The following is a 12,991-nucleotide window of genomic DNA, read 5'->3' on the forward strand; positions in this document are numbered from 1 at the left end:
TACAACTGGGTATGAAATGGCTGCTAAAGTACAGGAATTCCTCCCTGCCAGTCTGGCACTTCTATTTCTTGTGGGCTGCAAGAGTCAGCATGTGCAGATCGTGAGCGTGACTGTGCCTGAGGTGTAACTGTGCCACGGGGGAGAAGGTGGCTCTCCTAATGAAGTTCTTGCAAATTCAAGGATTTCTTTTTTTCTTACCACTTTATCAAGTATTGCTTAGAGAAAAAAAAAAATGTGTGATTATTACTAATTTGGTTTGTCCATTTTTGTAAACTTTCTCACTGTTCAGTTAACTTTATTGGGAGAGTCCAATTGAAAAATGACAAACAAAAGGAAACTGGCAAACTTTAAACTTGGTAGAAATAAATAATAACCTGGGGGGTTTGTTTCCCACCAGTTCTGGTTATGGATTAACTATACCATAGCAACTTTCATTTCCCCATAATTTTTCTGTTCATTTAGACATAATCTTGGGAAGAAAACTTCCTTGAATTGGCTGAAAAATTATACACCTGAAAACACAGGATGAAAAATGAAGCTATAAACAGTGGTTATTCTATCCTTCACTCACCTTTAAGGGTGAAGAAATATAGGTGCTCCTGTTGATGCATTCGTATTGAGGATTCTTTTGGCAGATGTGAAAAGAACCAGAAGAAAACCATAATCTATGCTAAAGCAATATAGAAATGATGAGAAGCAGATTTAGAACTCCCAGAAAAAGCCAGGCAATAGAAACAAATAGAAGTATTGGTAAAACTCTTTTTGTTAAATTACAAGCTAGAGGAAGCAATGCAATGCAAAATTTCACTACATTTATCAGCCACAGAGAAGGTAAGAGAAAAGCAATGGAAAACCTCACAAATATAGCTTATTTCCATTTTTTGCTCCTTCAGGATGTCAGACACCTATATACAAGTGAACTATTGACTCTAAACAAAAAGATTTTTCATGTTGGGGAAAGCAGTATTTTGCCATGCAGTACTGAATTTATTCTGAAATCTTCAGGGCAATCAGAAAACAAATAAGTATAGTACAAGAGAGACAGGCAAACCATATTTTACAGCAGCAGCCACTGTGAAGAGAAGGATAAATGCATTAATCACTTGAATATAGCTCAGTTAAAAAGATTTTTATAAACCATGAAAGATCAGACTACAATACAGAGCATGATTTCTTGATCCCTGAGCAGACTGTGATGCTCTTGCTGTGTGAGAGCTGTATATGGCCATCTTTAACATGAATTAAGAACCAGAGAGATCTTGGAATAAAACAGGAAGCAGAAGTAACAGCAGCAGTATTTTAAATAACATTTCTCTGCATCTTATTTACACCTACTTAAATTTCTCTGCTCCTTATTTAAATGTATTTTCAATTTTCAAATATATATTTTTATTTCCTGCATTAAATCTTTTTCAATTCCTTGATCATGCAGCCATGAAGAGGAGTACATTTGAAAATTAGTAGAAATATTTTGCAGCTACAGCAATTGGTCTAAGAAAACATATTACCTCTCTGCACAAACCTTATCTCACTGGAAATATTTTGTCTGCTTCTTTTATGCAGCTAATTGGATTCATGATTTTGGGGTAAAGGTTCAGTTGCAATTTTAGGATCGTAAACATTTCCATAACCTGTGTTTGACAGAGAGAAGGGTTGATTTAGAAATAAAAGCTAATGTAAACTACTTTAGTTTTTAATGAGAAGAAAAGTTAGGAACATGGGAGCATAACTAGAGAAAACTAAGTGTTTTGGAAGTTTACAGTTATTCAATTTACAATAGTTTACGATTATATTAATTGAGTGAAATAGCACTTCTGTGGTATCATTACAGAGCAGAGATTATGGTGATTCACAATGTATTATAAGGAACACAAGTGAAGAAAGAAGATCAGGCTTATGAAGGATTTAGTTTGGTACAGCAGCAGGTACTCAGGAGTGTAAGGTGAGTTCAGGTTGTGAGCACATAAACCCCCAGATCTCCAAGACCTCGGACAGTGCCTGCCCAGCACACCCATTACTGAACTTTCCTGTCATACCTGCTAACACAAAAGGTTGGTAGGCAAGGAAAAATGCTTGGCAGAAATATTCTGGTCACACTTTTTCCTGCAGGGCTCCAACCTGGATTCAATTTTCATGAGCTCTCTGTAAAGCAGATTACGCTGCCCAAAGGCTCTGAGTGTTGGTTTCAGGCCCTTCTCAGACCCTGCTTGCACTATAGCACAGGTTTGCTTTTTCTTGCCAGGCTACTTTCTTTGCTTCTGAAGAAGCTGCAGGTTGCTGGTTTTTTTACAGTCCTCTTCTTCCTCACAATTTTTTGGATAAACACAACCCATCAGCAAAGGCAGCTGTGGAACTGAAGGATAGTGTCTGACAGGTAGCTCCCGGTGAGACAAAGCCAGCAGGGGTATAAAAGCCCAAAAGCATGCCTTTGAAAGAAGAGTCATGTTCCTAAATATTGAGAAGTGATTCTCTTAAGATAATACTTGCAATCAGCACTCAGCATGTGCAGCAGCCACGTCTGCAAGACAAAATTGGCTGCTTCAGAGAGTTCAGCAAAAAGCAGATGGCTGGGGTACTGCAGTTCTCCTACACTGAGTTATTAAAAGACAAATCCTATACGCTACCGAAGCTTAAACTGAGGTGCTCCAAAATCATGCAGTTCTGATATAGAACAGAAAATATTCAAGATCTGCATATTGCCATTTGAAATTTAAGCTGTGGTCACCAAACCCACCCATGTAATTAGCGTGGATCTTAGAGATGCTTTTGGCAGAGCAGCTGGGAGTGTAGAACGCCTTCAGAGGTGTAGAAATGACTAAGACACAAGTAGAGGAAAAAAAATTTAAGGAAGATATGAATAAGAGAGGTGGGGGAAAGATCAGAATAAAGTACTGCAATCATTAGAATTTTTATTTGTAGAAGAAAAAAAACTGCATGTTGCAATGGAATGATGGCTGTGGTTCTGGACTAGATACCAGAAGAATTAGTGGAAATTAATGAGTTACTGATGAAGTACTTTTTATTAGCCCAGGTGCAGCAGTGGTCAGCACCTCAAGAACAGGGATGATGATGCCTACACCAATGACCTCTGGCAGTGAGATTTTGATGGAATTTAGTATTATCCCTGAGATTGCAATTTTCTTCTTACTGTAGAACCCAAGGTGGACCAGTATCCCTAAGTTTGCACAGTTCTTGTACCCAAAAACCAGATTGTTTCCTAGCACTATTCTAGCACTATAAGTGCTATTTTTTATTGCAGAAACATAAACTAAAGATTCATTTGTTTTACTCAATCTCTCAACATGATATCCCCCTTTTCAGAAGACATGGTCTTTTCATGGTCTGATTTTGAAGAGAAGCTATCAAAAAACCCAAAAATTGTTGAAACGTTATTTTCATTTTTATATGCTGTTCCCTCTGCTGCTCTCCTGATGCAATCATATTTTATAGGAACACAGTAAGGATACTTCTGAGCATTTTTATCTTTCCCAAGTTATTTATTTGCAGTTTCAACTTGTTTGTTAGTCATAATTTCAGTAAGCATATATCTAAATTATTGTTTATATTAAATACATATTTCTCTAGGAAAAAGGAACAATTATTGTCTTTGAAGTGCTGACATACACTTGATTGGATAAATTTACAGTAGATCAAATAGCATTTTTAAATCTTAAATAAATGCTTGTGTAATTTTAGTTTTAAATTCCATTTGTGTCAAATTAAATACTCATCAAAGGCTACAGAGCATCTATGTGCTCTATACAATAACAGACATTTGGCTTTGTCATCAGAGGAAAAAATATCTATTTACTGATAAGCCTAAGATATATTTTAGGAAGTATTACCATTCTGGTCACTCAGTTGTTTCCAGACATCCTTTGGACAATCTGCTATTATTCAAAGGTGGTGTGTCCTAAGGACAGTAGAGTGCAACTGTGCTTTTTCTTAGTTGTTTTGTGATAAGCATTAGCAACCAGAATTTAACAACCCCAAGAACAAAAATGGCCCCTTGTAACAGGGGCACTCCTGCCAAGTGAAATCCATGGGTCCCACAGCTTCTGTCATATGCAGCCTGTTGGTTGTTTAGTTTGTAAATACAAACACTGCATAAATCAGGAACATTTTTAATCTAAACAGGGATAAAGTATGACAGATGGCTGTAGAACACAGATGGAAGGAGGGAAGAGAAAGTCTTCATTGCTGTGCCATATTTATTAGCAAGACAGAAATAGATGTTTCTGAAGCACCTGTATTTTGAGCTTGGAACTCTCATAAATCACTTCCTCACAAATTACTCAGCAGCTTCAGCCCTTTAGGCAGTCAACAGTCCCACTGCCCCTATTTCTCTCCCTTTTTAAAAATTTTGCATGACATAAAGTTCTAATTGTCACAGACATCATCTTTTTATTCACCAAACCACGAGTTAAATGTGTAAGCATTTTATGATCTCCCAAGGGGCCTTAAAATTTAATCCCATGGTGGTGTTCTTTGGCTTATTCAAACTTCACAGGTATAGAAAGGCCATTCAGAAAGATGTCGAGTGTTCTATGTTGTTGATTTCCTCAGCATGAGAAAAGAAAACACAGTAACTCCTTTTTTTTAAGGAAAGAGATGGAAGTGAAAAAGACAGAGGCAACAGGTCCCTTCTATCTATTATCTCTCTCTCTCTCTGTATATATATAGAAAGGGAGAGATCATTCAGAAAGGGAGAGATCATTCAGACAACCACCCCTCCTATACTGCAGCTATCAGGGGTGATATGTATACAGCAAGTTCTGAGTAAGGAATCCCTTTCAGAGAAGCTCTTGTGCAAAGCTTCACTCCTTCAATTTGCCAATTATTTAAATCATTTATGAAATATCAGATATCATACACATGAAGAGCCATGTAGACTTTCTAATACTACTATTTTCAGTATTTTACTTCTCCCTGAGACTGAACAAAAGAATTCATTTACCTTAAAAAAAAAAAAATTACAATTTTTCAAAAGCCACATTGCATAACGCCACGTAGCCATAGAGATGAGATGAAACTGCATTTTTCTGTGTTACTGGAAACAAGAGCAGTGTACATGCTATGAAAGGGAGATGCCATTTAGAGTATAATCTAACATATTTGAAGAAAAACCTTATCAAAATCTTTATTAATACTGGTCTTTTTTGCAAAAGGAAAAGTGAAGTAGGGAGGGAAGAGGTTACACCCCCGTTATCCAGGATCAGCAAGCAGTGTGTTTGAGCTCCTGGCCATAGGGCAGTTTCACAGACTATCTTTGGAAATTCCATTTGGGCATTTCTGACAGGGTAGTAGCAGCACACAGTATATCTAGCTCTGTAATTTAACTCCCAAAATAAGTCAAACAGCACTCACAGACATACAATTGGCTAAGAATAATCTTCCAAAATTTCAGGGAAAATATTTGTAATCACTGTTAGAAATAAATGGTCATTACTGTGTCAGTGTGCAGCCTCTAACTTGCAGCTTTCCAGACACAGATTCCTTTTCTGAAACATTCATTGGTCTGGCAATAATCCTTTTAGATCCCAATTATTTTCAACTTAGTGTACATAAAAGTGACAGAATTCAGGTCATTCTTATGATTACGATCCAATAATGTATGTTTCTGAATTACCCATGTTGTGAAAGCATACTCAGTTAAAAACCCAGGTATGACACAGCACTACAGAACTCCCTTTCAGAAACTGGTAACTTTTTATAACCCATAATGATTTGTCCAAGTATGAAGCAATTCCTTGTAGATACTATAATAATGGCTGGCAGATCTCATTTGTTCCAGAATATAATACAGCAGCACTATCAGATGTGCACTTGCAGGACAGAAAAGGAACTCCCCTGCAGAAGGAACTCCAGCCTGACCTGAGCTCCAGTAAGACCATGATGGTTCCATGTCACACTTGTCATCACCACATTCAGGCTTGTCCTGCAGTAGCCAGACAAGTGTTTTTTTCTTTGAAGAGAATGCCAATTATATCTGGAAATAATTGTTTTGCAGAAGCACAGAACATTTTTGAATGCCGTGGCACAACAGTTTTATCTCCTTTTCTTAATAAAGCTCCTTTGCCTATTCAGAAAGAATATCCTGAATTACTGGTGTCCCAATCTCCTTCTATTCAAGCTTATCTAGTTCAACACTGTGCAGCTTTCAGAATGAGCAGAAAAGAAATACAGTAAATACTTATATTTTTGGGTAAGTATGCTTATAAGAACTCCATATATTTATATATATTTAATATATGTATGCATGTGTATACACACCCCCACATACATAAAGCTTTCATTGTAAAAACAAAACAGTTGGCAGAGCTTACTCATGAAGTGGGATTGAATCACAAACCGTTCAAGAGATCCAGGCTGATTTCCCAATTTTCTGCAAAACAATTATTGCCAGATATAATTAACATTCTCTTCAAAGACTGATAAGGACTACAACTAAATTAATTTACATGCTCAGAAATTCTAAAGCACTAATGAAAATGATAATACTCATAGAGTAGCATTTGTTGAGATTTATTTAAATTATTTTGAAATATATCCAAGATCAAGCCTAACTTGGTTTAAGAAGCAAGTTACAGTTAAAGAGCTTTGCTTAGAAAACTTGAAAAAACGGGACATTCATACAAAAGATGACAGAAAGCATTACATTAGCATAGGTCCATTCTTTCCTTTTTTGTTAAACCTCTACTATGCTGCATTTTCTAAGGTTTGGACAGGTTAAAAACAAGGCATAAGCATAAAAGCAAAACATTTCCAATTCTAAAAGCCTTTTTCTATTGTTAAATTTAACAGGCAGGAGGATTCAGTGAAGTTGATGGTTTTTAACCAAATCAATTTCTGCAATTATTTTTTCTACTCAGAGCTGAATTTGCAATTACTGTCTTGGTTCTCTTTTTCGTGCATGATTTAGGCAGTCAAAGATCTCCACAGGCTCATTTTTGCCTGTGGCCCATGGATGTATTTCCCTACCTTTATCAGACAAACTTTAATGTAGATTGGTGATCTCAAAAAAACTTTTAAATACACAAAATAGTCCCATATTTCCTAAACATCACAAGGGCATATTATTTATTTTCCTAAGTCATATTACAATAAAGTGTAATATTTGTACTTACTACACCTTCACTGACCACTTTAACATGTGCAGCATTTCTGTAGTTGCCCCCCAGTCAGAAATTTGAAAAAGCATGTAAACATTCATTTTTGAAGAAAAAATATTTGTCTGCAGATACCGTCAGGGCTCCATTTTTTTCCTGCACAAAAATAAGCCCCTTTAAACCTGCCCTCACTTCTCAAGTTGAGGGAGCTCTGCAGCTCAGTGCTGAGTCCACCCTAAAATCCCTGGAAAATTTGGCTTTAGAAATTGAACAGAAGAAGCCCCAGGAGCTCAGAACATACTTTTCACTTTTCAGATATGATCCATTACAGTGTGAACACACGGTTTTACTTTCCCTCAGGGCTTCTTCTGAACAGTCCCTTTGCCCAAGTTCTAACAATCAGAATGGTTCAGACTGAATAAGTTCAATCTCATCCCAAGAAGACAAACAATATAATAGAAAGTGATGGAAATATAATTACTAGCATTCATTTGCCAAAGCTATAATTTTCTTTTTTATTTCTGCAGTTGGTTTAAGTTTGATTGTTTCAGTGCTTTCTCCTAGAATATTCTCTGCATAATGATTTGTCCAAGCTCTGATGAACATTTCTTATTGAATGGATATAGTTGTTTTTATCTTAGGAGTTTTGAATTTATGGCCATTTTCTTTTTAAGGTAAGTTGCACTTTAAAAGTGTATGTATACAAAAGCAGAATAAAGGAGAGGGAAGGTATAAGATTTGATCAAGTGCTTGCTCTGAAAAATTCAGTGGCTTGACCCATTTTTTGTATGCAGAGGACTTAACTTTCTCCCTCTTTTCTCCACTCCTTTGGTCTCTTTAAGACAACATTCTTAATTTTTAAACTATAATATAGTTTTACTTTATTAGTATTTGATTTACCACAGTTTTTCCTGGTTTCATGAAAATCATTAATATTTGATAACAATAACAAACAAATATCATTACTAGTTGAATTATTTGGTTATTTTCTGCTGTTTTGCTAAGGTTCTTGGTGTTTTTCATTTAGCTTTCATTGGTCTATATTCCAATCCATACTGATTGATTTCTGATTTACTGAGGACAGTTTCTTCAGTCCTCATATTGGACATTTATTTCATACCTGCTGTGAGATATTAATTTCATAACATGAAATGCTTCTATGTGACAAAAATCTCGTCAGTTCACATGGGCCAGTTACTATGCATGAAGCTGAACTCACCAGTGGCAATCTGATGTCTCTATCCAAAATAAGGCTCCTTCAAGAAAAGTAGTAGATGATTTGACAGCCTGTTGGAACTTTATGAAGGGGAAAAATGGGAGAGGAAAAAAAATCAGGCTTATTAACCTGGAGCAAAAACTCTGAGCTGTCAAAGGCTAATCCTGAGACGCTTGCCATGTCTTAATTAAACACAACATGGGCTGATAAAATGCAGAGAACCGACCTAAACTCCCTGCTGTACTGTGAATTTCTGCCTAGACATCAAAGACTATTTTGAATTCTCTGCAGCTTGCAAATTGTACTGAGCAGTTGTCAGATTTCTGCATAATGCATTTCAGTCAAGACTGCAGAAGAGACTAATTTGTAAGTATTTTGCAGGAGATGCTTTCCTGACAAAAATGAAATGTTAAGTGGTAATCCTTGCTTTTATAGTGTTTAATTATAAACTACATCAAAATATATTTTTAGGGGTACAAAAAAATGATACATTGTTCCAAAGGAACACTTGTCCATCCCCACTTAATAAGCTGATCATTTGTAATTTAATTTTTTTAAAATCCAAAGTTGACACTACATATTAGCATTATATAAATAGCACTCTAATCTCTCATTACCATAAAATATTGCTATTTTGGTGCAAAATTTATTCTTTCCCAACACCTGTTGAGAAATATATATTTGTCAGGAACATGACAACTTCATGTTTTGACAGTCACTCTGTGTAACAGTAAAGGACCATGAGGTTTTAGGACCACCATGTTTCTTTGCTAGTAAGAATGCAGAAAGAACACTTGTAAAAATCTGCAGCCCCTCAGGTTCTTAACTTAGACTGCAATACATTCTTTTCTTGATAGATTTTGCCTTACCATAAGTTCTAGTTCTACACTTGATATCACTTCTATCATAACTCTACACAGAAATCCTTTTTAGTCACATAAATATTGAAAGTTTTTGTGATGGATTTGAGAATTATTTTTTCAGTTAAAATTTCCATGTGAAGAAACAGTACAGGAATTGGCTGTGAGGAGAACTATGGCTACGTGCAATTTGAAAGTGCTGCACACAAACAGATCTGCAGCTACTATACCTGTCCTTTTGAAGCAGGCTTGCTTTAAAAAGTGAGTAACCTTTTTGGGAAAGATCCATTTATGTCATCTCTGAATAATTCCTACAAAGGTGAGTGCAAGGTTACCATTCTTAGGTGTGCATGAGATACACAAAATACTTATGGCAAATACTATAGAGCTCAAGCAGCCAATTAAAGGGTTCATCTCAAGTGGAAATTAAGATTTCTTGTTCTGATATGGTGCAACTCCACTGGAGCAACAACCATTTTTACCACTCATCCATCTGACTGCAGCCCAATCAAAGCCATGGATTTGTATGTTACGGAAGGAAAAGACTGCTGTAGGTTTCAATTTGCATAAATTTGGGTTGTTTACTCCCAAGTCTCTCCTCCCAGTTTAATGATGCAGTTAGAACATACTTTCTTTACATTCCTTATGTGCTTCTTGGTGGTCTAAACTGTGCATATTTGAGAATATAAAAGTATTAATACTCCACAGAAAAAGTTATGCAAACACAATGCCCATGTACACAATCTCAAGCACAGCTATCATTCAAACCCATCTGTATGAAGGAAGGAAATGTGCAAAACCCCACACTAAGAACAAAAGTATGATATGGATGGCCTGCACATTTCTTGGCCACAAAGGCAGGTTTCAGAAACTAAATTCATCTGCTACAGAGAAATATGTTTTAGAAATATTCTAGTGTTCATAAACTTCTCAGTATGTAGTAATCTATGATATCAGGTATAAAGACTAAAAAGCCCCTGTTTGGAATTAGAGTTTAGAATCAGAACACGCAGTCCTGTGTCAAGTGGAGTATCAAAAGGCAAATTATTTTCTTTAAAGAAAGATTTTTTTTAAATTTCAGCACTCAGTTTATTTGGCACACAGATCACACGTTCATTCCATTAATCATCAAGTGCCTGCTGGCTAAAGATTAACACCATCTCATGCTAGCATTTGATTGCATTCAGCTGATAGTTACTCTTCATCGTGTTGCTTTTGCAGGAAGCAATCAAGGAAACAAGTCTAAAAACTTCCATTTGCATTATCTAAAATGTATTGGAAGCAAGGCCAAAACTGTTTAGGTCTCCCATTTAACTCCAGAAGCCCTGAAAGCTACATATGAATTTGAAACTTTAAGGACACTCCTGATTTCCTTTACTGCAATGGCTGGGTACAGAAACTACATACAAGTATGAAGAGGAAGGATAATGATTTCTGCCCACCATTGTAGGGTATAAGGATACACTTTCTATGAAAGTTATATTATTCTGAAAAGGTCTGGGAATCCCTTCCTCCAAAAGTAAGTTAAAAACCAGAAATTAATGGGCTCAAACCACAGTAGCAGCATATTCAATTATTTAAAAAACACTTGCCCATGCAGCAACAATGCCAAATACAAATCTGGCTGCATTCCATATGCAAGCCCCAAAGAAATGTATTCTTGGGGGACCCTCTCAGCTGCATTTATATTGTAAATACATTTGCAAAATAAATTCCAGGCCAAAGCCCCATTGTTCCAGCTTCCACAAAGCATCTCTGACTGTGCTGATTTTAATCATTGTACCAATCCATTTATCCACCTGGAAAGGAGATACAACCATTCTGAGTGGGGTTCTCATGAGTAAGTGATTGAAAAATCAATGTGACTTGTTCTCTTAAGTCAATTACTACCAGATATTAATGGTATTTATGTGTCTGCAGATCAAGACAGACACCTGATGGGGCTTTCATAACACCTACCTCCCACTGAAATCTCATCCTCTTACCTGGCTTATATGAGCTATTCAAAAGTTTAATTAATGAGTGATTGAAGTGCTTGCATAGTGTTTCATGAGCCTTAGAGAGATGCATGTAGCCTGAAAGCATTTTTATTCAGTCCTCTAGAATGATAAATCAAAGACTTAGGAATGCTGGTTGTGAAACTGCAGCTCTGTTAAGGGACTTTGGATATTTTTAGACTTTGGCCTCTTAATGCAGGAATGACACAGAACATTCCCAAGGCGGTCTGAAAGCAAAAAAGAAGTTATCTGGCCCTCATAACATAAAGCTAAGTGTGCAGTATGGAATCAATAATTTTTTTACCGTGTAGGAAGTCCTTTTATATAATTTACAGTCTGCTGGTTTGCCTAAATAATTTTATTTTGCGTGGTATTTTATCAAATACCTGAAAGACTTGCCAGTTTTGAAAGATCCACTTCCATATATGCAGGACAAGTGTTGTAGGTAGTCTTGATTTGTCTACAAAGAACATAACTGTTTTTTACCCAACTTCTGAAACCACCAGTCAGCTTTTTGAAACATATCACTTGCCTAGCAAAACTAATAATTAACAAAATATTAAAATGAAAAGAAATATAAATGTACTGTGAAACTTGTTTTATAGTCCTTATAAGATGATTTCCTCCATGAGAAAGTTTTGAAAAGAAGCTTGAAATGATATTGCCACCTGCTGTTTCTGACAAAAAGCAGGAACCAGGTTTGGTTGGATATATTATTTTAAATTCTGCAAGTATAATGGAAATCTATTAATTTAGGGAATCCATTGTGAAGCAAGGGATGAAATCTCACTGCTTTTATCACCTATCTTGTATGTTCTGTGCTTCACAGGACTTCATAAGCAGCCAACTACAATGAAAAACTCCAGGCTTTCTTTTCTTTTCTTTCCTTGTTCTAGTCCCTAAATGAAAGTTTCAAAGACTTTTTAGCTGATGTATAGAAAGTACCAAACAATAAGCTGCAAAGGAATACTTGGAAGGGAAAAAAGGTAGTAATTTTGTCTGATAAATGATAATTTTACAGAAATACAAGCAAAGTGGTTCAGAGATTTTGTGCACACAATAAACTCCACCTCAACTGTCCATTTCTCTATCATTGCTTAGTTTTCTGTGCAACCTCACAAGGGCAGCACTTCTCTTACCATCAGCTGGAGAACACACCAGAGGACGTCTCCCTTTATCTATGGTACCTCTGGCCAAAGGTCTTGCCAACCACATTTAGAAGCAACATTATTCCAGACAGATCTTGAGGTCTTAACCTCCTTTGGAATAATGTGATTCAGTAAGCAGTAAGCATTTGACCTTAAGCATAAGCATAAATGCCATCTTGAATAGTGAAACAACGGGGTCTGAAGCATTTTATTGAATCCGACTATATTCTTTAACACAATCAAATCCTCCTTTGCAAAACGTAGATTCAGTTATTTTGCAGATTTACGGGTCCCGTTATTCCAGAAGGCGTACCCGCACAACAGCAGCGCTCCATCTACAGCACTCAATCTCGGCAGGAGCGGGACGCAGAAACCGCCCCGGGACTCGGCAGGGACGGGAGGGCTCCTACCGGGACACGGCTCCGCTGGGGAGCTCCGCGGCCTCGGCTCCGGCCCGGCCCCGGGCAGCGTCCCGGCTCTCCCTCCCTGCCGTGCTCTCCTCTCCTCTCCGGACGGGACCGCGCGGCCGCGCTCCCCACGCAGGGCCGGGACACCGAGAGCGCCGTGCCGTCCTCAGCCTCAACCTTCAGCCTCTCGCCCCTCTCCTACCTTGTCCGCTTTGCCCTAACCGCACCAGAAAATAAATCAATTAAGAAAATTA

The sequence above is a fragment of the Fringilla coelebs genome (assembly GCF_963513975.1).
Source record: "Fringilla coelebs genome assembly, chromosome: 13".
In the NCBI taxonomy this organism is placed as follows: Eukaryota; Metazoa; Chordata; class Aves; order Passeriformes; family Fringillidae; genus Fringilla; species Fringilla coelebs.